Source organism: Cavia porcellus, unplaced genomic scaffold (genome assembly GCF_034190915.1).
Source record: "Cavia porcellus strain 051 isolate PalLab524CR breed Dunkin Hartley unplaced genomic scaffold, mCavPor4.1 scaffold_7, whole genome shotgun sequence".
NCBI classification, from domain to species: Eukaryota; Metazoa; Chordata; class Mammalia; order Rodentia; family Caviidae; genus Cavia; species Cavia porcellus.
In genome coordinates this window covers 51,479,386-51,502,457 of record NW_026947490.1, presented here as the reverse complement: position 1 = coordinate 51,502,457, position 23,072 = coordinate 51,479,386, and the positions used below count along the sequence as shown (strand labels likewise).

General features: G+C 34.0%; 1 long non-coding RNA gene across 2 annotated transcripts in view; it reads left to right on the top strand.

Moving 5' to 3' along the window:
- The first annotated feature begins 5,974 nt into the window (after positions 1-5,974).
- The window catches only part of LOC106027434 (uncharacterized), a 133,773-nt gene continuing 116,675 nt past the window's right edge, over positions 5,975-23,072 (top strand). For both annotated transcript variants that reach the window (XR_001201024.2, XR_010048835.1), the window contains exon 1: positions 5,975-6,159. This is a non-coding gene — a long non-coding RNA (uncharacterized LOC106027434). The remainder of the gene's footprint in view (positions 6,160-23,072) is intronic.

Here is a 23,072-nt window from a genome sequence, read left to right as displayed (position 1 = left end):
TTTTTATATCAAAGAAACCGTGTGATATTTAAGCTTAGTAAGCTTTGACAAGAGATGAGAGAATAAAGAAAGTGTATTATTTACAATGAAGTACTATTCTGCCAGAAAGAAGGATGCACCTGAGCTACTTATGGGAGAATGGATGAATCTGGACACCATGATGTTAAGTGAATTTGCTTTACCATAAAGCTGCATCTCAGAGAATCACAGGCAAGCAATTGTATGTGTGTGCCCGCTACAGTTACTTTAAACTTCTCAGCACTGTTGTTTTATAAGCTGAGATAGGCCAACTCTTCAGTAGTGTCTTAAAAATCAGAGTAAAAGGAATAGTTTTCCCAGGAACAATTCTTTTTCAGAAATTTATGCTCTCAAATGACACTCTAGAATAAAAATTTGTTATTTTAATTATACTCTAAAATATATCTCTATTTTTGCTTGACAACCTAGGCAATGGAAAAGTGATTTCATTTTTGTAGTGTTACAGAAAAATGTCCTATTTTTAAGACTGCTAGTGAAAGATGGTGATGTAAAATATTGAGTCCACACCGTTTTCTGAAATTAACCCCCAAGAAATCCCCAAAAAGATTTACATGGATTTTTTTTCTTTTTATTATATTTTCTGTGGTACGTTATAGATATAGGCCATTGTGTACAATTTAAGCAGAATTTTTTGGTGAGAAGAATATTCCTTCACATCACAGGGATATATGTGTGCCCAAGTTTATAGCAGCACAATAAATCTTGGAAAAAACTCAAATAACCATCAACTGTGGAATGGATAAAAAAAGATGTGGCATTCTTATACAGTGGAATACTACTCAGCTACAAAAAAGGACAAACTTGAGGCTTTTATAGGTAAATGGATGCAGCTTGAGACCATACTCGTAATGGAATAAATCAGATATGTATGTATAAACTAGTGTAAAACACTGAAAGAGCATCCAAAAGGTACAACAACTATTGTGAAAGTTAAAGGGGAAGAAACTGTTAGGAGAAAAGAAAGAAGGGAAAAGGTTTCATATATATACATAACAGATAATCATGCTACTAATCTGTTAGTTAATAAAAAAGAATGGCTTATGCTCTTATTGTTTGAGCATTTATTCATGCTTGTATCTTGTAATCTGTGCACTACTTTGTCATCATCTACTTTGAAAATAACAAAACACAATATATTAACCATTGTTAATCTCCTATTATTTGTTTTGAAATTCTCTATCATCATTTTTTGTTTTTTTTCCTAAAAAAGAATATTCAATTTCTAAAAACACAAGAAGATTATCAGCTAAATGGAATGAAATTTGTCAAACTGAGATATATTGCCAATGAACACGAACTATTCAGCTAGGATGCGTATTTGTCTGTGATAACTTAGACTTGAAGATTCAAATAATGACAGTTTATTGGAAATAATGAGAAACAAATATGCAGTCAGTGTGAGCACAGGAGATGTAGGAGACATTCCGTGAACAACCTAAACTGTGGAAATACCCTCACATTTTCTGTGTATCCTGCCACCCTTTACCATAACAAAAAAACACCAATTAAACAGGAGAGCTGGTTGAGAAACAACTCCACAGCTGCTGGCTATAGTTGACTCCATGGATATACAAATAGAATAATGTATTTTGCAGAGCATCATATAGTGTTCTTGCAAGGGTATTCCATTCATTTTAAGAAAAGAACTTAGAAATCTCAGAAGAGTTATTCACATAGCATTGAAAATACAGAAGTTTAGCCGGGTGTGTGGCACATTCCTGTAATCCTGGCACTCGGGAGGCTGAGGCAGGAGAATTGTTCACAAGTTCGAGACCAGCCTGGGCTACAAAATAAGCTGAAGGCCAGCCTGAACTGCATAGTGAGACCCCGTCTCAAAAAGATAAAAAGAAAGAAAGAAAATACAGAAGTTTTCTTTAGTTTTTTAAAAGTATTTTTCTTGAATTAAGGAGTGTTGGTTTCTCTTGCTCTTTTTCTCAAGTCATGTCTCCTAGATAGCTTAGACGAAGCTCTCCTTTGTAGAGAAGATTAATACGCAAACATTTCCAATAATAGTCATATGCAAACAATTGTTTTAAACCAAAGAAAGAAATATAAGTGAATTGGAGTCACCTTTTATTAGAAGAATTATGCAAGAAAACGTATTTCTTATAGAGAAGCAAATTACAGAGTATTGTCTCATTCAAAGAAGAATTGTAGATATCTAAGCTAAAATGCAAGACAACAGATATCCTTAAAAATTCCCTTGCCTGAGGAAAAGAAAGAGGTGGGAGGATGACCAAGGAGAGGGAGAGAGAGAGGGAAAGAGAGGAGGAGATGAAAGAAGACAGGAGGCAGGCAAGGAGGAAGACAGGGGAACAAAGGAAGGAGGAAGGAAAGACTGTTTTGTCATAAACCAAAGAAACACACATTAGAAGCATTCAGAATTAGAATAAACTTTAAAAGGCAACATTATGTAAAAAGTCAACGTTTTGAACTATGACTTTTTAAAATACAAAAGAATAATGATTTACAAATGATTTTTTTGTTTGTTTGTTTTGAAGACATGGTGGTTTAGGCTGGTCTCACATCTCAACTTTCTCCAACTTGTGATCTTCCTGCCTCAGCCTCCAGGTGCTGGGATTACAGACGTGCACCATCGTGCCTGGCACAAATGCTATTTTTAGGAGAGAGAAAATGAAGAACCAGTATTTTTTACATCATTGGTTTTTGTGAATTAAAGAACTGAAAAACTGAATTTGAAAAGTTCCTGAACTTTATGATTCAAAGACCGTAAAAGAGACCTAACATCAAAGTAGAAGAACTATACAATAAAACTTTAAAATCTCCAAATTTAGTAATATATTGAATAAATGCAGCAGAACATGTGATGGTGGCACAGGAGAAGCAATCACTACTCACCATCATTATTACTAACTCTTTACAGCAAGTAAGTGATGGAAGCAGTTTTCAAATTCAGATATTCTAGCTTACAAGATTTATAGAAAGTCTATCTGAAATTCAAATTCATTTTATGCCTAAACTCTAATCGCCTACAGTTCACTACAATCCTTCAATAAAATCTGTATAATTAGCAGCCCTGATTAATGTTTTGTCAAGAAGGAAGCAAAATGGCTGTAATCTCAGGATTTCAAGCAAATGGAGCATAAAAATGGGTAGAGTCCTCAGTATAGAAGTAAAGAATGGGTACTAGGAGAATACTGTGAAAAACCTGTGACAGCCAACTAGAAATCCCAGAACAAGTAGGCCATGTTCTTGAAATATAGGAAGCACCAAAATGGACTCAAGAAAAAAACTGATCACGATTGGTCCTAAGTAGGGAGGATGAATTATTGAAAATCTCAAACAATGTCCAAGCTAAGAAATGTCTTAATTATGATTTCTATCAATTATTTAAAGATGAGTTAGTATCAACTGCTTACAGTCTCTTCTTAAAACTAGAAGTTAATGTAACAAAATCAGCCACCACTATAAAAGAAAATTACAAATCATTATTTCTTTTGAACCTATATACCACAATTCTCAAGAAATTCCAGGCCAGGTGAGGGTGGTAGCATCTAAAATAGATTATGTCCTGAGGCCAAGTAGACTAATCCAAGAAAGACAAGATTGGTTTAATATCCAAAATGTAGTCAGTGTCATAACATGTATCAAATACGGTTCAAAATCAACAAAATTATCTGAATAGGGGCAAGAAAAATACAAAAATTGGAAACTTTTTCATGATGCAGTACTCAAAAAATAGGAATATAAGAGAATTATCTAAAGGACACCTATGAGAATCTTACAGTTAGGAGTTAGGAGTTTTCTCCTACCATAAGGTTGGTTAAGCACTGCGGGTCTGTGTGTTCCCCCAGATTCTGGCAGATGGACTCTTGTGGAGACACCTGGGTCATGAGAGTGGACGGTGATGAGATTCGTGTCCTCCCCTCCTCCGGACCGAAAGGAGAGAATGTGTTTCCTCTACACTCTCTGCCATGGAGGAAACAAGAAAATGATCTATCTGCAAGGAAGAGGCCTTATCAGACAGGACATCTGCTGGCCCTTTGACATGGATTTTCCAGCTCCTAGAACTGGGAGCAAGTAATGTTTGATGTTCAAGCCACCCAGTGTACGGTGTTCTGCTTTAATATCAGGGACCAAGAAAATAACCAATAAATATATTTGCTTTGAAATTTTGGCCCAGCATTATTGGATCTTCTAGGGGACGGGCACACAAGAAAAGAGAGGAGGAAGGGAGAAACAGAAGGAAAAAGGAAAGGAAGGAGGAGAGGAGAGGGGAGGAGAGGAAAAGGAGCATCAGTGTTGGAAAAGAATATGGGAAGCATTTTTATTCATACATGGCATGGTCTGGAACATGAAAACAATGTAAGAATCCACAAAAGGTAATTAGAGTTAATAAATTAGTTTATCAAAATTCTAGGATACAAAACCAATAGAGAAAAGTCATCTATGTTTTCAAATGATCAATAAAAAATTCAAAATTTAAAAATTAAAAAAATCAAGAATTCAATTTACAACAACACCAAATGAATAAATGCTAATTTTAGACAGAGTAATGTAGAACTTGTACACTGAAAATCAAAATCCACTTTGAAATAAATAAAGGAAGACCTATGTAATGGAATGGTATCTTGTGTTCATGGAATATTAAGATAAAAAATATTATCAGAATTGACCTACTTGAAATCTCACAGTTTCTTAATTAATTAATTAATTTTTATTTATATGGATCCACATACATTATGAATACATTCACTGTGAGTAGTTGGTGCATTTACCTAGCAAATATTAATTTTTACATCTTCTTCCTCTCTATCTTTCCTCCCTCCTTCAATTTTTTTGTCCCCTTCTCGTTTATGAAAGATTTATTTCTGTAGTTCATATTGACTGTAATTTATTTTGCTTTTTGATTTATTTATACTTTAGGCTTTTTGTAAAAGAGAAACCATACAATCTTTAAGCTTGCATGTCTGATTTATTTCACTTCACGTAACCCTACCTTTCCAGAATCAGCAATACAACTAAGTTTCATATGAAAACACAGAAGATGTAGTAGAATCAAAACATCTTTGGAAAAAGAGGAGAATTGTTGCATATTTCCCAATCTACAACAAACTACAATAAATAAAAGACAGTGTGCCACTTGCATAAGGAAATAGATCAAAAGTTACAGAATTGAGTGTAAAAATAAAGCCCTCAATTTAAAAACAAATTTTTTTCAGCAAAGTTATTGAGACAATTCATTGGGGAAAAGGAAAATTTGCAACAAATGGTGCTTGAAGTGGATGTCTGTATACAAAATAACTAATCTTTTCCCTTTACCTTGTACCATAAACAATAATTAACTCAAATGAATCATAGATCTAAATGTAAGAAAAGAACTATAAAATTCATAGAAGAGATAATAAATCTTTATTATGTTGGGTTAAGCAATAATTTTTTCAAGAATGACAGCAAATATATAATTGCTGAAGGTAAAATAGTAAATAAGAGTTCAAAAAAACCTAAAAACTTGTGTGTGCTAAAGGACATAATTAAAGATTCAGAAGAAAAATTTGCAAACAATGTATCTGACACAAATAACTTACGTTCAGTATATATAAAGAACATCAGAGAATTTAACAATAAAAAGCAAGCAATGTAACAAAAATAGCTAAAGGATTTGAATGTAAATTTAATGAAAATATAAAAGTAGCTAATAAACTCACGAAAAGATTATATATCATTGATCCTTGGGGAAATGAAAATAAAAACCAGGATATTATACTACTGCAAGCCCACTACAAAAGACACAACAACTTATTCACTGATTGACTTACATGCTGTATCCAACACTTAGCTATTTTAAATTGAGCTGCCCTAAACATGGGTGGAATGCAACCCTGTAACATGGTGTCATTCATTCTTTCAAGAAGATACCTAGAAATAGAATAGTTAGCTCACACAGCACTTCTATTTCTGGTTTTGTGAGGGAGCACCACACTGATTTCCACAGTAGTTATACTAGTTTACATTCCTACCAACAATGTAGAAGTTTCTTTTTCTCGCATCCTCAACAGTATATGTTATTATTAGATATTTTTGATAACAAACATTCTTTCTGTTGTTCTTGAAAAATCAGTGCAGTTTTCATTGGCATTTCCCTCACGGTCAGCAATGGTGAGTACATTTTCATGTGTTTATTGGCCATCCGTTCTTTTGGAAGTGTCCATTTCGGGTGCCCATTTTTTATTGGGTCTTTTAGTTTTTGGAGGGGTCTCTGTCTCATTCTGTAAATTATATCTTCACTCTGTTGGTTGTTTCCTTTGTTGTGAAAAAGTAGTATTTCAGGCAATGCCATTAGTTACTTCATGGTGTTATTTCTTGTACCCCTGGTGCTCTGCTCAGAAAGTCCTTGGCTATGCCTGTGTGTTTGAGTTGTACCTCTTTTGTCTTTCAGCAGATTAAGTGTTTCTGTTTTAATATTTAGATCTTTGATCCATTTTTACTTGAGTGCATGGTGATATATACGGGTCGAGACTCAGTCTTTAGCATGTGGATATCCAATTTCCCCAGCACTATTTATTTATTTTTAAATTTTATTTAAAAGGAAAAAAAGAAAAAAAAAGCAGAACAAAACAAAACAGTGTAAGGGTACAAGTAATTCAGAACTACAAAAACACAAAACAAAACAAAACAAAACAAAAAAACAGTATGCTATCACCAGTTAATAGATTACTCGCTATCATCTTAGAAGTGGTGTTTCAGGTCACAAGATCAAAGCACACAAAACGAACATTCAAACAGTGAGACTGCAAACAGTTGTGTTCAGTAATCCAATCCAAAATATCAATATGGTCTTCTATGTAACACACCTAAACACCCTTGCTGTTGTATCCTTCAGGGCACTTTTCTTTCCTTCTCTTTATTACAACGAAATTTACACATTTTGGGTTTTATTGCTCCCTTAGATCTTATTACTTTTTTTTGTAAGAGAATAAAATCAAGCACGATAAAACAAAGCTGTCAGTCAAAACCAAGGATAGACATAGCACGTGATGTAAAAACAGAGTACAAGGTTATCAACAATGGTTACCATAATGCCTCTTGTATCCTTAAGAAGATTTGTCTATCTCTTTAAGTATTATAAAGTTGAACAAAACAGTAGAGAACAAGACCAATAAAACCTAAACTTTGTAAATCTTACAGAACCTCAAAAGAGGATAATAGTCAAAGCAGAATGGGCATCATAGTGAATCTTATTGCCTTCAAAGTAGTTGCCTATATTCTGATACTTGATACTTTCATACAGAGCAGAATAGAGTCTAATCAGTCAAAACAAGATAACGGGGGTATTACAGGACTTCCAGTTGATAGGAAATCAAAAAAGTTACTATAATATATCCTGCTAGATTTTTTATTTTTCCCCTTAGTTTAAAAAAGAAATTTAAAAAATTAAATAATTTTTTAAAGAATAAGGGAGAGGATGAGATAAAAGGGGGCATACCAACATAACAATACAGGTTAAAGCATGACACTTTCAGCAACCTAGTGCTTCACCACCAAATAACCCGACTTAATAGTAGTTACCATAGTGTCTTTTTCCTTGAAATATTTGAATATAATTTCATATGCTATAGCATCAAACATATCAAGACTGTGTAACACCATTCAAGTGGGTGAATGCATTGTAGAGTATTTAGAACCAGCTAACAGAAAAAATGATCAATGGTTTCTATATTGTCTCTTTGCCTATAACAATTTTTGTTTATACTACCACATACGATAAAATCCAGCAAGCTACAACATGATAAAATCAATGGAGACAGAAGAGCCATAGTTTGGTGCGGCTTCAAAACAAGATGATATTAAATCAGCACTAGCTATTATGATGTCTTGTTTTCTTCAAAATAGCTGTTCATTGCATCACAGGCCATAATATAAAATAGCCCAAAATCAAGCCATTCCAATTAATGAGTGAAAACTTTATAAGGCTTCAAGGCCACATCATGGGGAATCATGGTTACCACAAACTTTTACATATTTGAATCATTTCCTACACTAGGGAAACTATTCGGTGTTCATAGATGCGAGTTTGATTTAGTTCACTTATGAGTATGGTTTCAAGCACTATTTATTAATGACATTGTTCCTCCAGTGTGCTTTTGGTTCCTTCAACAGATGAAAAAATAAGAAAAATTTATTTATGCACAATGGAGTGCTGTGTTGCCACAAAGAAGATGGGCTTACAGTTTTCACAGGTAAATGGATGCAACTTGAGAACATATTAAGTGAAATAAGCCAGACCCACAAGGACAAATATCTCTTAGTTTCTCTTTTATGAGAAAAACACGCCAGAGAGAGAGAGAGAGAGAGAGAGAGAGAGAGAGAGAGAGAGAGAGAGAATAGATGACGGATAAATTGGAAGCAGAGAAAAATTCAGTACTTCAAATTACATATTCCAATATTTCAAAAGTAATTCAACATATATGCTAATTTGTTTCGTTTATTCTTCCAGCTTAATTTAATTCATTAAAAAGAAAGTTTTTGTCATCTTTTTATTTCCTTTTCAGTTTCTATCTTGCTCTCTAAGTAACTACTTTGAAGATAATGATACATACTGTTATTTTCTTATAATTTTGTTATAAAATTTTATTTTGTTTCCTACAGAAGATATAACAAGAAGTCTTGACAATGATGTGACAATTTCGAACTTTTACACATTGATGGTACTGATGCAAAATAGTAGTTTCGAAAATTTTTGACAGATTTTTACTGAGGTAAACATTCATTATCATGTGATATAGCCATTCAACTAGAAGCCATATACACAAAAGAAATGAAAATATATATCCACACAAAAATGTGTATAATGACATTATTGACAATAGCCAAGAAGTGGAAATAATCTAAATGTCCATCAATAGATATCTCTGATGGATGCCCAACACGAAAAATCAGGGTAAGGAGTCATCATTCATAATGAATGGATAAATAAATTATGCATATCTAAATAGTGGACCTGGAATGTATCATGCTAAGTAAGGAAAAAATAATCACAAAAAAGATGTGATAAGCCACATGTGATAAGATTGTATTTTTATGAAATGTGAGGAACATAGAAATGTATAGATACAAAAAATAGATTCATATTTATCTATATCTGGGGCAAGAGTGGGATAAAGGGGATGGTGGATGGGCATAATGTGTGTGTAATTATTTCTGAATTGTTGAACATATGTTGAAATTAGTGCTGATGAATATAATAGAAACTATTGGACTTTATGCATTACATAGGAAAATTAACATATTCTATAACATGAAATATAGACCAATTGAATTAATAAAAGGAAGGAAGAAAAGAAAGAAGGGAGATCAAACAAATAGGCAATGAAAGATAACAAACTTAAGCACAAAGATGAAGAAATATAAACTGGTAATACCTGCATATAAAGATAACAAACTATTTTTGTGAATTAAAATGTAACTATGTTAAAATGCTCTTTTTCATTGATTTTATCAAAAATATAAAGGTTTAGTGATGTTCTATTTGTAGTATTGGAAATATAGATCAGAGCAAACATTTTAAAAAGTAATTTGAGTAGGTAGATAAGACATAGCATGATATAGATATAAAAATATCTTATATTTGAAAGCATATATATAATGACCTAACAGTTGTTTTTAGAGCCTTATCCAAATATCTTCAAACAAGCAAATTTACAAGAATATTTAATGCATTATTTTTGGTATCATAACAATGTAATTTAATGATGGAAATCAATAGAGTTTAAATTAATAATATTTCCATACATTAAAACGTAGCACAAATTCAGAATTACAGCAGGGAAAGCAAATTGCATTGGAGAAGCATATGTATCTTATGAAATAAAAAATAAAATTATATTGGAGTGTACAATTATTTTATGTATAGAAAATGCTTAAAATATGTACACATAATACTTCAAAAGGGTATTTGTGGGAAAGTTATGGAAATCTTTCTTTCTACATATATATCCAAACTTGCAACTGCTCATGGTAAAGATTTTATTAAAATGCCTGAAATGTGCACAGGGACATATTGATTTGAAATCACTTTCTTGAAATGTAAGTGATACTCCATAGTTTTGAGATCCATGAGGTGGAATTTTTTATTTATATTCTTCATATCTCCAACATTCAGTCTTACAATTTGTGTTCAGTTATATCAAAGAGGAAACATAGCTCCACAGTTATTGATAACTCAGGATCCTTTTGTCTTTCTGCTCTCCCATAATAGCAAGTTTCATCTTCAAGCTCACTGCTTGATCTAAGGTGGAGCCTGGAGCTCTATTTTTCTCAGTTTTGCACTCTTTTATTGAAAATGCATTTGTTTGGAATTGAGCGCTAATAATCATTCTCATGATAAAATTACAACTGGGTAATTTCTATTGTAATTAAATTTCCAGGGTTAAAAATTACGTTATTTCTGATCTTTTTCACCATCGCTGTATCATCTCTCCTGACTTTTGTAATAAAATAAAACAGAAAAATAATTTTCTTTCTTTTAATTTTTTTTTAAATTTTAAAATGACAAAAGGACAAAATAATAATATGGAATTTCAAAATAACATAATAGATTAGCAATAGTTAATATATTGTGTATTATTGTCTTCAAAGTAGTTGCTCAGATTACAAGATTTAGGCATGATGAAATGATCAAACAATGAAACCACAAATCATTCTTTTCAAAGAGGCTCTATTACGTCAAGTGAAATCCATATATTTTTCTGCTATTCAACAATGTACCTGGTCTATTGGCTCCCTTAAAATTCCCATCCACAAACATGTTGTCTTTCTATATTCTCACATCTACAATGTGGGTATCTTATAGCAAAACATTGAGGTTTGACATTTGGCTCATCATTTCTGATATTCACATCTGGCAGCATTATGCAGTGACAGGTCTTTCATAATTTGTTTTGAATCCACTCTGGTAATGTTAATTGTAAGTGATGAACTTTGTGTGTTGTGCAGACATAATGGGCAATTCTATATGACTGATACTTCGCATCTCACTCTATACTAATGGCACTAATTGTAATAATCAGTGATTATGTCAGTTAAAGGCAGGGCTCATGGCAACCCATGACAGCAGTGAAAGCCCTGACACCATTTTGAGCAGAACTTGGAACAAGCATTTGCAAAGACAAGAGACCAAATTGACTACCAGGTAATTATTTTCCTACATTTGTTTATCTTAAAAGTTTCTTCTATTTTTGAGTTCTGTGTTGCATATTGTCCTTAATGTCAATAGCTTTCACGGTTTACTTTTCTATTATAATGTTGTTTATATAAATGTAGACTTTCCAAACAATGTAGAGACTTCAGTGCTTATTAAAAGAAAGCTATCTTTGAAAAGATAACTATAAATAGAATTGTCCCTTGAAGTAAAGACAAGTTAAGCCTAAGGAAAGTGACAGATAACTATACACTTGCCAGGGGAACATCTGGATTGGATGACTTGTGAGACTTACTGTCTATTTTCTTGTCAAAATTCTTGGGTGTACACAAGCTTCTGCTGTGCCCCAATGCAGGCAATTCTTACAGGGATATTGAATTTGTGTTCCATTTACAAGTCGCTCTAACTCCAAAGGTATAAACTATTTCCACGAAAGAGCACTACTTGTTGTTTGAGTAGAGGATGAAAAGTACTCATGGATGCACAACAAGGTGAGAACACAAAGTGAACAGCAGCAGAATCAACAACAGAGAAAGAACTCATGCTTACTGGATGAAACTTCTCTTGACGGACACTATGTTTCCATCAACAGAAAAATCACATGGGAACTGAAGCTGTACGTTCTTAAATACTTAGTCACATGGAACTTTACCAAGTGCATTCCTTTCTTTAAATTCTTTAAACCTCAATTTAATTTTGAAGTCGTGCACTTCAGAGATCTTTCTTTGATCCCTTCTGGGATGCCTGTCCATCTCTCACTTGTGTGTTTCCACAACATCCTGCACTTGTGTTTATCACTGTCCATGAAAGCAGTCTCTTCACTTAATTGCCTTGACTGCTTTCTAGACCCTTAACATAGTGATCTTATTTTATTAACATTTTTACCCTGGATCCCGTAGCATAACATTGGGTTTGTAAGCAGTACTTAGTAAACGCTGAATAAGTGAATGAATAAGGAAGTAGCACAGAGACTAATAAAACAAGGTCATTATGTGGAAGAAGCAACCGCACTGGATGTCTGCAGGGAAAGATATGAAAATTTCTACACTGCACAGTCTCTCAGCACTCATTGTCACCTGCCGTAGTGTGGTTTTCCAGGTGGATGCACAGGATTTCAATTGCTTTTCCTGGGTTGGCCTGATTTTGCACTGTACTAAAGATTCACTGTATTATTGCACAGTTCTCTTTGAAAGGTTAATGAAACTCTGTAATTATAAAAGGCTTGCAAATCTCTACAAAAAGTACAATTTAAAAGTAAATGATTATTACACACTTTATTATTTCCTGTAATCGATATTCAGCCTGGAGCAGATAACAGCACAATCCTTGAGTTTCTTGAATTTATTCTTAGAATTTTTAAGAATGAAGATCTTAGAAATTAACAGGTTGGTAACTACATACTGATACATGTTTAGCAAGCAGTTTCACTCTGTTTTGAGAATTATTTTATATAAAATAATAACATACAAATATATGTTTAAATACATATGTGCATTAAAATATCTCTAAAGAGTATTACTAGCATTCTTAATAATCTGTTAGTTTATCTTCTACTTCCTAGCCTTGTTTCTAGAGTAAAATTCATTTTATAATAATTATAATAATATCTAGTGTTGTTGAACATCTATTATCTGGTAGGTACTCTGGTGAAATCATTAAATGAATTATCTTGCTTAATGATCACCAACTCCATAACTTGGGCATCATTCCTACTTTATAAGTGAGCAAACTACAGCTTGAAGAAGCATGTTAACTTTCCCAAGGTCAATAAATGACAGAGACAGGATTTGAACTCAGCCTGTATTTCTGCTTATACAAGTCATATTTACTGGAAGAGGAAATGAGACAATCAACACAATTTGCCTTGCTATAATCATGTTTCACTCATAAAGCAACTATGGCACAGTGAAAAAATGATAAACTGAGGATAATAAGCCTGAGATACATCTAGAACCATTTTTTAAATTTTAAGTAATGTGAACTGGGACCACATAAGCTTTTGAGTGCCTTGAAATCTTAAATCCTAATGCTTCAAAGTTCAGGAAACTTGGATTCTTGAGCATTTCATAAGCCTAATTAGAAGCGCTCTAATTCGATAATACACATGGAGTAGACATTACTCTCACTTAGTAATAATCACATTTGGAACATCATTATACCTGTCAACTAAGTAGGGCTTTCTGGACTCATGACCACATGCCTCAATAACTTTATAAGTTGCTTCCAATTTTTAAATGAACTATTTTCTGTGGACTATAGACGGAGCAATATAGATAAAAACAGACTGTAGGAGTGTAGGAGACAGGGAGAGGAGGAAAGATAGCAAACCAAACAGGGGGACAACTACTCTGGCGCATATAAGCTCTGAAATTGGTCCTCTTGAAGTGTTCATCACTCCGCAGTCTTTATAATATTTCAGACTTTAATTTAATGTATAGAATATGTGGCTATCAATCTGTTTTAGCTTTCTCATTTTAAATATGCTATAAATTTATATGCACAATTTTGTCTAGGTTTACATTTATTTTTACATATTTATCATAATTATGTTTGTAAGATATTTTTGTTTTAATACAGCTATGGAGATTTGTATATTTCATTTGAAAATAAATAAATTAAATAGTTTAAAGATTTTCAGGTCTTTTTTGCAAATACATAACGGGCACCAAGAAGTTCCAGAGTAGGTAGTGGGTTTGGGATGAGGAAAAAAGGGAAAATACAGAAAACAGTGCTTTGGAGGAACATTCTGTTTTAACAACTGAAAGAAAAACATATGAATACTTTCATTAGGAATAGATCTGCCTGTTTCTCATCAGTAGACGTATGTGTGAAAATGTACAAGCATCGGGTGGATCTCTGGAGTGAGCACAGCATAGCATCGGTCTGTTTGTGACTCTCCATTGAGGATGTAAAAATGTGTCACCCCAGAAGGAAGCACAAAATGAATTTCTGCAATAGAAACTCGAAAATTAAAAAGACTGATGTGTTAATTGGCGAGATGTATTTAGAGGTCAATGAGAAAATCGTTTTGGTCACACAGATGTAGTATATGGACAAACAGCTGAATGAATAACTATGCTCTTCTATTTCACAATAAGCAAGTTGGATGTAGTTAACACATTTCTACTATTCTAGACTCAACTAGACCAGCGAAGTGCATGCATGTGTGTTGTGCCACAGTATCATGGAAGGGGCTTGGGTGTTTTCCAGGTGAGTATGAAAGGCAACCCACATTTTTTCACAGCATTAGAGTGAATTCATTAAAATGAAAACCAAGGGTATGGCGTTTAGTGCTAAAGGTAGGAATAAGGAGTGAGTCTCCTTTATCTTAAGGTCTTTTTTTAAAAAAAATAATGACCTGAGCAATTTTAGACAGTACTAGGAAGCAAGTTGATAGAATAAATAATTACAAGGATAAAAGACACCTCTGATGAGAGAAATATTCCTCTGGTTTTTCAAATCTTTTACTCTTCAGAGAAGGAACATTGAATGGAAAAAGTACAGATAATTGTTCTGGAAAAGACAAAATTTAGAAACAGCAACTATTTCAAATTTAAGACTCAATAAAAGAGAAATGAGTTTAGTTTGGGATAAAAAGTAGAACTAGGATAAAATATGTAATATACAGGAAGGCAGATTTTGTTTTCTGATTAGGAAGACTTTAATTAACATTTTCCAATATTGAAGTAGGCTAGCAAATGAACTGGGGAAAGTTGTGCAGTGGATTGTGCTGGAGCAGAATCTCTTTGATCATGTATGCATATGCTAATTAAAGGAAGGGTAAATTACTGGGAAGTTTGTTTTGGAATCTGATCTCTGTGTCTTTTTTATCTTAAGACTCTAAACATGAAAGACCCAGGGTCTGTGATTGCCTTAGAAACAATGTGTAACATGACCTACATTCCTCACGACTCCTTATCCTGGCGCAGAGCTGTTGTTAATGGATCCTGTAGAGAAATGGAATTCTATAGGGGACATCAGAAGACACGAGCAAACAGCAATGGCAATACATGCAAAATTGGTGTAATCATAAATATGCATAAACCTTTTGTGTGTCTAAACTCTATTTTTCAAGGTCTTGTTCAAAAATTACTCTTTATTTACTTAGTTTGTTGGTACAATTTAGGTATTTGCAATGATCACATTGATCTTAGGGAATTTGTACCTGTACGTGATATACTTAGATTTATCTTCCTTTATGTTTTTTGTTTTTTGTTGTTGTTTTTTTCCTTAAGAAGCATCCTTTACAGGAACATTCCCTCAAGTTTCAGCAGCTAGGCACTGTAAGCACCCCATCAGGCAATGCCATTTAAACTGATCCTTTAAATATTTCCATTCTCATTTCCTGAAAACCTGAAGACTACTTGAGATTTCAAGTTCTAACATGCATAAAAATTGTTTTAAAAGCTCCGTAGTTAATTTATCTGATCTCCAAATTACATTCTCTCATTTTTACTTTTCTTCCTCTCAATCATCTCAGTTCTTAGATCCTTGATGATAGTGATTCCACTAAATCTCCTTCCACTAAATACTCAATCTTGTTGTTTGGGTATAATTAAGTTTCCAGGTTGCTTAGGAAACTAAACCTATGAAGCAGCTGCAAGGGTTTTACAATGAGGTCCCATTCCAATTCAGCTTCTTTGTCAGAGGTTAAACAGATGATATATATTATTCCAGAGGAAATAATCTTATAAATGATGTAATTGATTGAAAATATATGTTGCAATATAATAATACAGGAAATCATTATTTTTTATTTGTTTGCTTATTTTTGGAGACTTGCTGGAGGAAAAGAAGGCTTTGTTGCTGTTAGAACTACATATTCCAGGAGGTAACAAGCCATTGTATCAGATGCAGGCAGCATTAGGGACCTGGCTGGGGAAGAGATAGGAACTGTGTTTGCAGAACTGCCAGCATCTCCAGACAGGCAAATGAAAACCACCTGCCAGAGCAATGATACCCAGGAGCCTTTCTCAGGCCAGGCAGCCAGCATCAATTGTTCCTAGAAAATGAAGGAAAGAAAAGAGTTCAGTGTCACAGAAATTAAAATGGCTCAAGAGACAAACAGCACGAGGATACCAGATTTAGCTGGGGCCTTAGCAGAGCTGTCAGACTTTTGTGGATGCTTTGCATGTTTTATATTATAATTCAAAATATTTGTTAAAGGTGGGTATTTATATCTGGCTAAAGTTATATCATTTATCCTCAAGTATTTTCATATCACTAACTGTCATTTGTGCTATTTGTATATGTATACATTAATTTATTCAATGAACATACGTTTATTAAACACCAAAGATGTGATGAACATCAGGTTTAGAGTGATACAGTGGAATTATTCAGAGGTAATGTGACTTGGAAGAACAAAGGGTTAATTCTGTATGATTTGTAGCCTATGTTACAAAGATCTTCTAAGTCACTAGGATAACAAGGAGTGATATAAATACTTAAACAACAGAAATCATATATTTCCATTTTATACAAAATTCATTTTATTTCTGCACATTGGGAAAGAAGTAGAAGAGCCAAATAAAAACGATTTTTCTTCTTGTTAAAAAAAGACGTGGAAGATCTAAGAGTGAGACTCACATCGACACATGAGAACTGTTACTCTAATCTGGTGGTGAGACATGAATGGTAGGAACAAGAGAAATGCAGAGAAGCAGACATATTTGAGCAAAAATTTGTAGGCACATTTGGTAGGATTTGGTGCTTAGGCATGGACAGTGAGTAAGAAAGAGGTGGTAATGTTCAAGCTAAGCTTGTGACATATGTAATTTGTATGGTGTTAGCACCATCTTTTGAGATAGCAAAATATTGGAGGCCAAACAGACTATGGAAAATTTATTGAATACCAGCTGTGGCCCATATGTGCTTTAGCCACTGGAGATACAGTGAAGAACAATCAAGATCACGAAGTGGGCCCAAAGTAACTTATTATCAAATTGAGGAAGCAGAAGGAAACGAACTGTCAAAAGCATAAATATGCTAATGATGTGATGGTAAATTGTTGAAGTCATAAGTGGGAAGTGGAAAAAAGATTGACAAGAATGAAAAGAACAAGGTTATGGGAGTGATTGAAGTTAGAGAATATAAATATTGGGCGGACCAGCAAGTATTTTCTAAGATGTTTGTGCTGGTGAAGTTTGATTATGTTAACATGTTTGAGTTGAGAGCCATCCAGGGAAATGGCAGAGCACATTAATAGGTGTGTCTGAGAACTGCGTCAGGTACCGGGCCTCTTTCTCCCTGGGTATGCTCCCTGGCTGCTTTTCAAGTCTTCACAAGCTAAGCAAATTTTCTCTGCCATGTTCTTCCACCATGAGGTCCTATCTTGGAGCTGGCTGGCCATGGACTGAATATTTAAACCATGGACTCAGTTAAATTTCTCATCTTTAAATTGTGGATATTAGGTTTTGTGTCCCAGAGACATAGAAGTTGAATGAAAGTGTTTAATTCACTCACCGATAAGAAGGCAGTGACCTTGGAAAGATGTGAGAATCATGCATTCTAGGCAGAGGAACTAGTAATTGTGGAGCCTGTAAGGCAGGGCTGAATTTGACTTGTTCCAGAGATAAAAGGATCTATGTGATTAAAGTATGCTGAGCAGGTGGGTTCAGGGAACGGCTAGTCATGAGATACCACAAAGTGAGCAAAAACTCACCTATGGGAACTTGAAAGCTTCAGCAAATAATTTTAATTTTATTCTGACACAATTGAGAATACAATTTTTAAGCAGTAAAACTATGACCTGACTTCTATTTGACTGCTCTGTAAAAATGATTGGATTTTAGCAGTTAAAAAGCAGGTCACCAAGAAGAAGAATGTAATTACAGAGGCCCAGATCACTGATAGGCATAATGGTGATGATATAGGGTTGTTTCCTCATTGGCACTATCATTTTATTTTCAAAAAATTAGGAGAAAAATTATCAAATGAGGATAAGGAATGAGAGTTAATGGAGAGTAGAGAAAAGAAAAGAAGAGCAATATTTTATTGCTTGCATGCAAGTGAAAAGTAGATATGCTGTTGGGTTTATCCAGATTTAAAATTTTATTAATCTCACCTGAAGAAGTAAAAGGATCATGAAAGAATCAATTAAAATATTTGATTATATAATATTGTATCATAGAATCAGCATGAAGAAATGACAGACAATGAAAAATGACCAAAGATTACAGCTCTTCAGACGAGTAATAAATCATTGGACTGGGTCTACTCAAGTGAGCTATAAGCAAAGTAGAGAGGAGAAAACAAACAGAGAGGAGGAGAGAGACAGAGACAAAGACAGACAGAGACAGAGAGACAGAGACAGAGAGAGAAGAAAAGGGAGAGGAAAAGTGAGAGTGAGATAGACCTAGAATGGAAGTCTCAGAGGAGGTGGAATTGGTGATGGCATGGACGTGCATAAGTGAGATGGGTTGAAAACCTGACCAAGAAAATGAAAAACCTGGAAACAGGATGAACAATTTAATTAAGTGCTTATTGAAATGACCAGTATTCATGACAGGATCAGGAGCAGAAAAAAATTCCTCCAAACTGTAAATTAATTAGTGATTGAAATGTGGTTAACTAGGACCTTAGCTAAAGAGAGAGAGTATAGTTTGATTACATGAACTTCAACTTATCATGGAAGTTTGCAAAAGGATAGGAGAGTATTTTGCTAGAGCATGCAACTTTACAATGTCCTTCCCATATAAAATTCATTTATTAAAGCATTGAGACGCTGAAAATATTTAATGTAAGTTTGGAAGTCAAGGAATTAAGATGATGACATGGATTACATTTAAATGTTCCCCAAAGGCATTTATGGTGGGGTTGAGGGGTGATTGGCTTATGACGTTGTGATACTCATGAGTGGATTGTGGTCTAATGATGAATGTATAGCTAAATGTGATATTTGGATGTGAATCCCTGTCCAAGAGGCAGACAAATACATGTGTCCCCTGCATCCCTTGATGTGTCGCTGCTTCATGTCTGCCACCCCACGAACAACCCTTTCTACCATTCTCCTCTGACATGTCACCCTGCCTTGGAACCAGCCAATATGGACTGAAACACCTACAAAGTGTGACCTCGTAGGATATAGGTAACCAGGTGCATAACCTGGAAGTGTAAACTTTTCTTCCTGCCTCTGCCTTTCTTTCTTTGCTTCTTGGTTGCTTATGATGAGAGCAAGTTTCTCATGCCAGGCCCTTTCACCATACAGTAGAGCATACAGTAGAGCCAGCCTGAAATGATGACTGGAATTGGGAAAAATTTGTGGTATTCAGATATCGTATCTTGAGATGGAAAAAATGACTCAGAGTGTAACAAATAGGATAATTCTTGAATTGATGGAAGCTGAATATTTGGGGGTGGTGCTGAGCATTTTGAGGGATACTATGCTTTAGGGAAAGCAGAACAATAAGAAGAAAGAATAAAGAAGAATGATAAGCTTCTAAAAGGGTAGGAGAGGTGCCACAAGCAATGCTTCAGAATCCAAGCGAAAAACCGTCTATGCTCTATTTTGAATCTATCAAAAGAAGTGAGCATATCTTATTCAAACCTACTACCCAAATATCTATCACAGTGGAATATACAGACATTAAAGATATCTTTTAAAATTGATTTCTACATCAAAACTACATTTTAGAGAAACAGATTAATGGGATTAAAATTAAGCACATGAAAAAAGCTTCATAAACAATTTATAGAGGCGAGATAAAGAGCTTAATCTTTGTGGTGCTATGTTTGACAGGAAAATAGATATCCAGAAAGAAATGTCAGAAATATTTCCAAGGAAATAGGACTGAATTGACTTGATGTGTGTAGCACGGATTAAGGGTTATGGGCGGAGTGGCAGGTATAAGAATCAATGGAGTGCAGAGATAGATACATTATCTTGAAAAAAATATTCAGATGTCTTCCAGAATGAGGGGAGAAGGAGGGTCATCATGGACTCTTTCTTCAACAATAAGAGTTTCACTGCAGAAAATGATTTAAATATAACCCCACAAACATAATCTTTTAAATTCTTTGCATAATTGTCCTAAGCACATACAATCAATGGAAATATTTATTTAACAAAATCTACTGAATGTAAGAAAAAGAAACAGGGTTTCATTTGAGACAAGACCCACCTTCCCTCTAAACTATACTAAGAGAACTCCTCTCCAGATATGTATGTGGTCAAAAACTGGAGATGCCTCTTCTCAGCTCCAAATCTAGGAGCACACCTTATCCTAGGAAGGGCAAGGTACCAGTGCCTTATTTCACTCAGTGATAAAGGAAGTATTTTCTGGAGAGGTAAAACAAAGAGAATGGCTTTTCTCCCTCTCTTCCTAGGTTCTACATAGGCAGAAAATCAGGTGGGAGAGACAGATCTTATTGACAAGGAGATCCACAGCTCTGCCTGAAAAAGACACCATTAGAAAAAATCACGGAGAATCCTACATGTAAAGCACTACTGAAAACAGTGGGTGTATTACTGGAGAATAATTAAGAGAATTCTCGTAACTTTGTGGTAAAATTAGTAGCAATCACAAGGTCAGAGCAAGGGATGTTAACTGAAGTGAATCAGGGAAAAAGCCAAGGTAAGGCCTCTTGGACTCACGGTGACCTTGATGGGTGAGAAGAATATGCTCAGAGCGGAGACAATCACAGGACAGGAGAGACATTGAAGAAGCATTTATCCAGTTGAATATAGAACCATCAACAAAAGGCAAATGCTTCACTGATTCTAGGTAATGAAGTACATCCTCTGAGCAAACTCTGGTTTGAATAGCAAGCTACTCAAACCAAGGGTGCACTTCTAGGAAGTCAACTGCAAAATAAAATCCCACACATCTCCAAGAGTTAGCAAGACTTTGTATATGCCAAAGTCTGTGTTGCATCTGGAATGTTCTCAGAAAGAAAATACAAGATAGTAGTTCCTGGCTAATAATAGGGAAAAATGTGAACTTGGTAAAGTAGAAAAGCTATCTCAGAGTCATGTACACATCCAATGTTAAAAAATGAAATCTAATAGACTACATAATTAAGCACAATTTTTATACAGTAACTGATTTATACTGTACCAGACAAAACCTCTCAGTAGTCACACTAAAAGGAAAAAAAGCAACAAGAAAAAGAGAAAAAGGAAGAAAAGAATATTAAATAGGGATATCAGGGCCTGACTACCATAATGAAACTTTTTCAAGTCACTAAACAAATGACTAAATGGCAAGCAAATAATATTAGATCTGGAAAAGGATGGGAGCCCTGGATCTTGACACAATATGTATCTCAAGCAAAATGCCCAGTTCTAAACAAAGAATTAAAGTACACACGCAAAAAAATATGACCATACTCAGAAATCATATCAGGCGATAGGTGCTTCCTTGAATAAGGCAAGCAACTGAAGTTAGTAAAGACTTCTAGAAGACTCTCTGTCTGTCTCTGTTTCTGTCTCTCTGTCTTTCTGTCTCATCCTTAGAGAGCTAGAAAACAAAAGGAAACTATGAATAAGAAATTGAAGGAAAGTATGGTGTATGTATCTTTTCAGGCAGATAATCAATAAAGAAATAGAAATAATTATATACAAACAGATGGAAATTCTAGAATTGAAGTGTACAATAACTGACACAATGCCTGAGAAATGTGAATTATTATTAAATGCACTCAAAGCCAAATGAATTGAGTAGGAAGAAGAAAAATAGAAAGAGGGAGTAAAGAAAGACATATTCAAAGAGAAGACATCTGAAAATTTCCCAAAGTTTATGAAAAACAATAATTTATACACCTAAATTTTTCAGAAACTCAAGTGTGATAAATGCATAGAAATCTTCATGCAGACACATCAGAATCAAAATTTTGAAAGCAAAAATCACAGAGAAAATCTAGAGGGTAGGGAGACAAAAACAACATATCACAGACAAGAGAACCTAAATAAGATTAAAAGAAGTCTTCCTGCAGGAAACAGTGGAAATCAGAAGTAATATAATGATGTACTGAAAACAATGAAAGTGAAAACTGTCTACTAAATACTTGCAGAAAATTGTCTTTCAAAAGTTAATGCAGAATAAGCATATTTCAGATGTCTAAACCTGAATTTGGTCTTAGTATACTTTACATAAGAGAAAGATCTTCAAGATGACAGCTAGTGTTATCAGATAGCAATTTAAATGCTCCTGCCTGATAATGTTGGTAAAACAACTATGTAGGTAATTATACAATTTACTATACCAATAAGGTACAGTAGGCTTTAGTAATAATACAAAATAAATGAACCCTGCAGACATACACAAAACAGACTATCAGCAATAGCGGAAAAATATTCTATAAACATTCATCCATTCTTTAGGATGGATCACATGTTAAGTCACAAAGAGAGTCTTCTAAAAACTTAAGTTAAGGGGGCTGGGGATTTAGCTCAGCGGCATAAGTGCCTGCCTTGCAAGCAGGCAGTCGTGAGTTCAATCCCCGGTACCGATAAAAAGGAAAAAGACAAAAAAAAAAAAAAAAAAAAAAAAAAAAAAAAAAAAAACTTAAGTTAAAATCATATCAAATATATTTTTCAACCACAATTGTATGAGGCACCTATTAAAAATAGAATACTACAAAATTCACCTTTCACATTTCTGAATATATATATATATATATATATATATAAATGAAATATAACCAGTATCACTATGTTCATTGCATAGTTTTATTCATAGTAACCAAGACAGGGAAGCAAACTAAGTCTGGCAACAGATAAATTGATAAAAAAATAAGTAACAATATATATATAATACAATATATACATATATATTCAATATAATAAGAGGAAGAAATCCTTTAATATGAGAAAAACGGGGGAAGTAATGAACATTAAGGCAAATGAAATAATCTACATGTTGGAAAGATG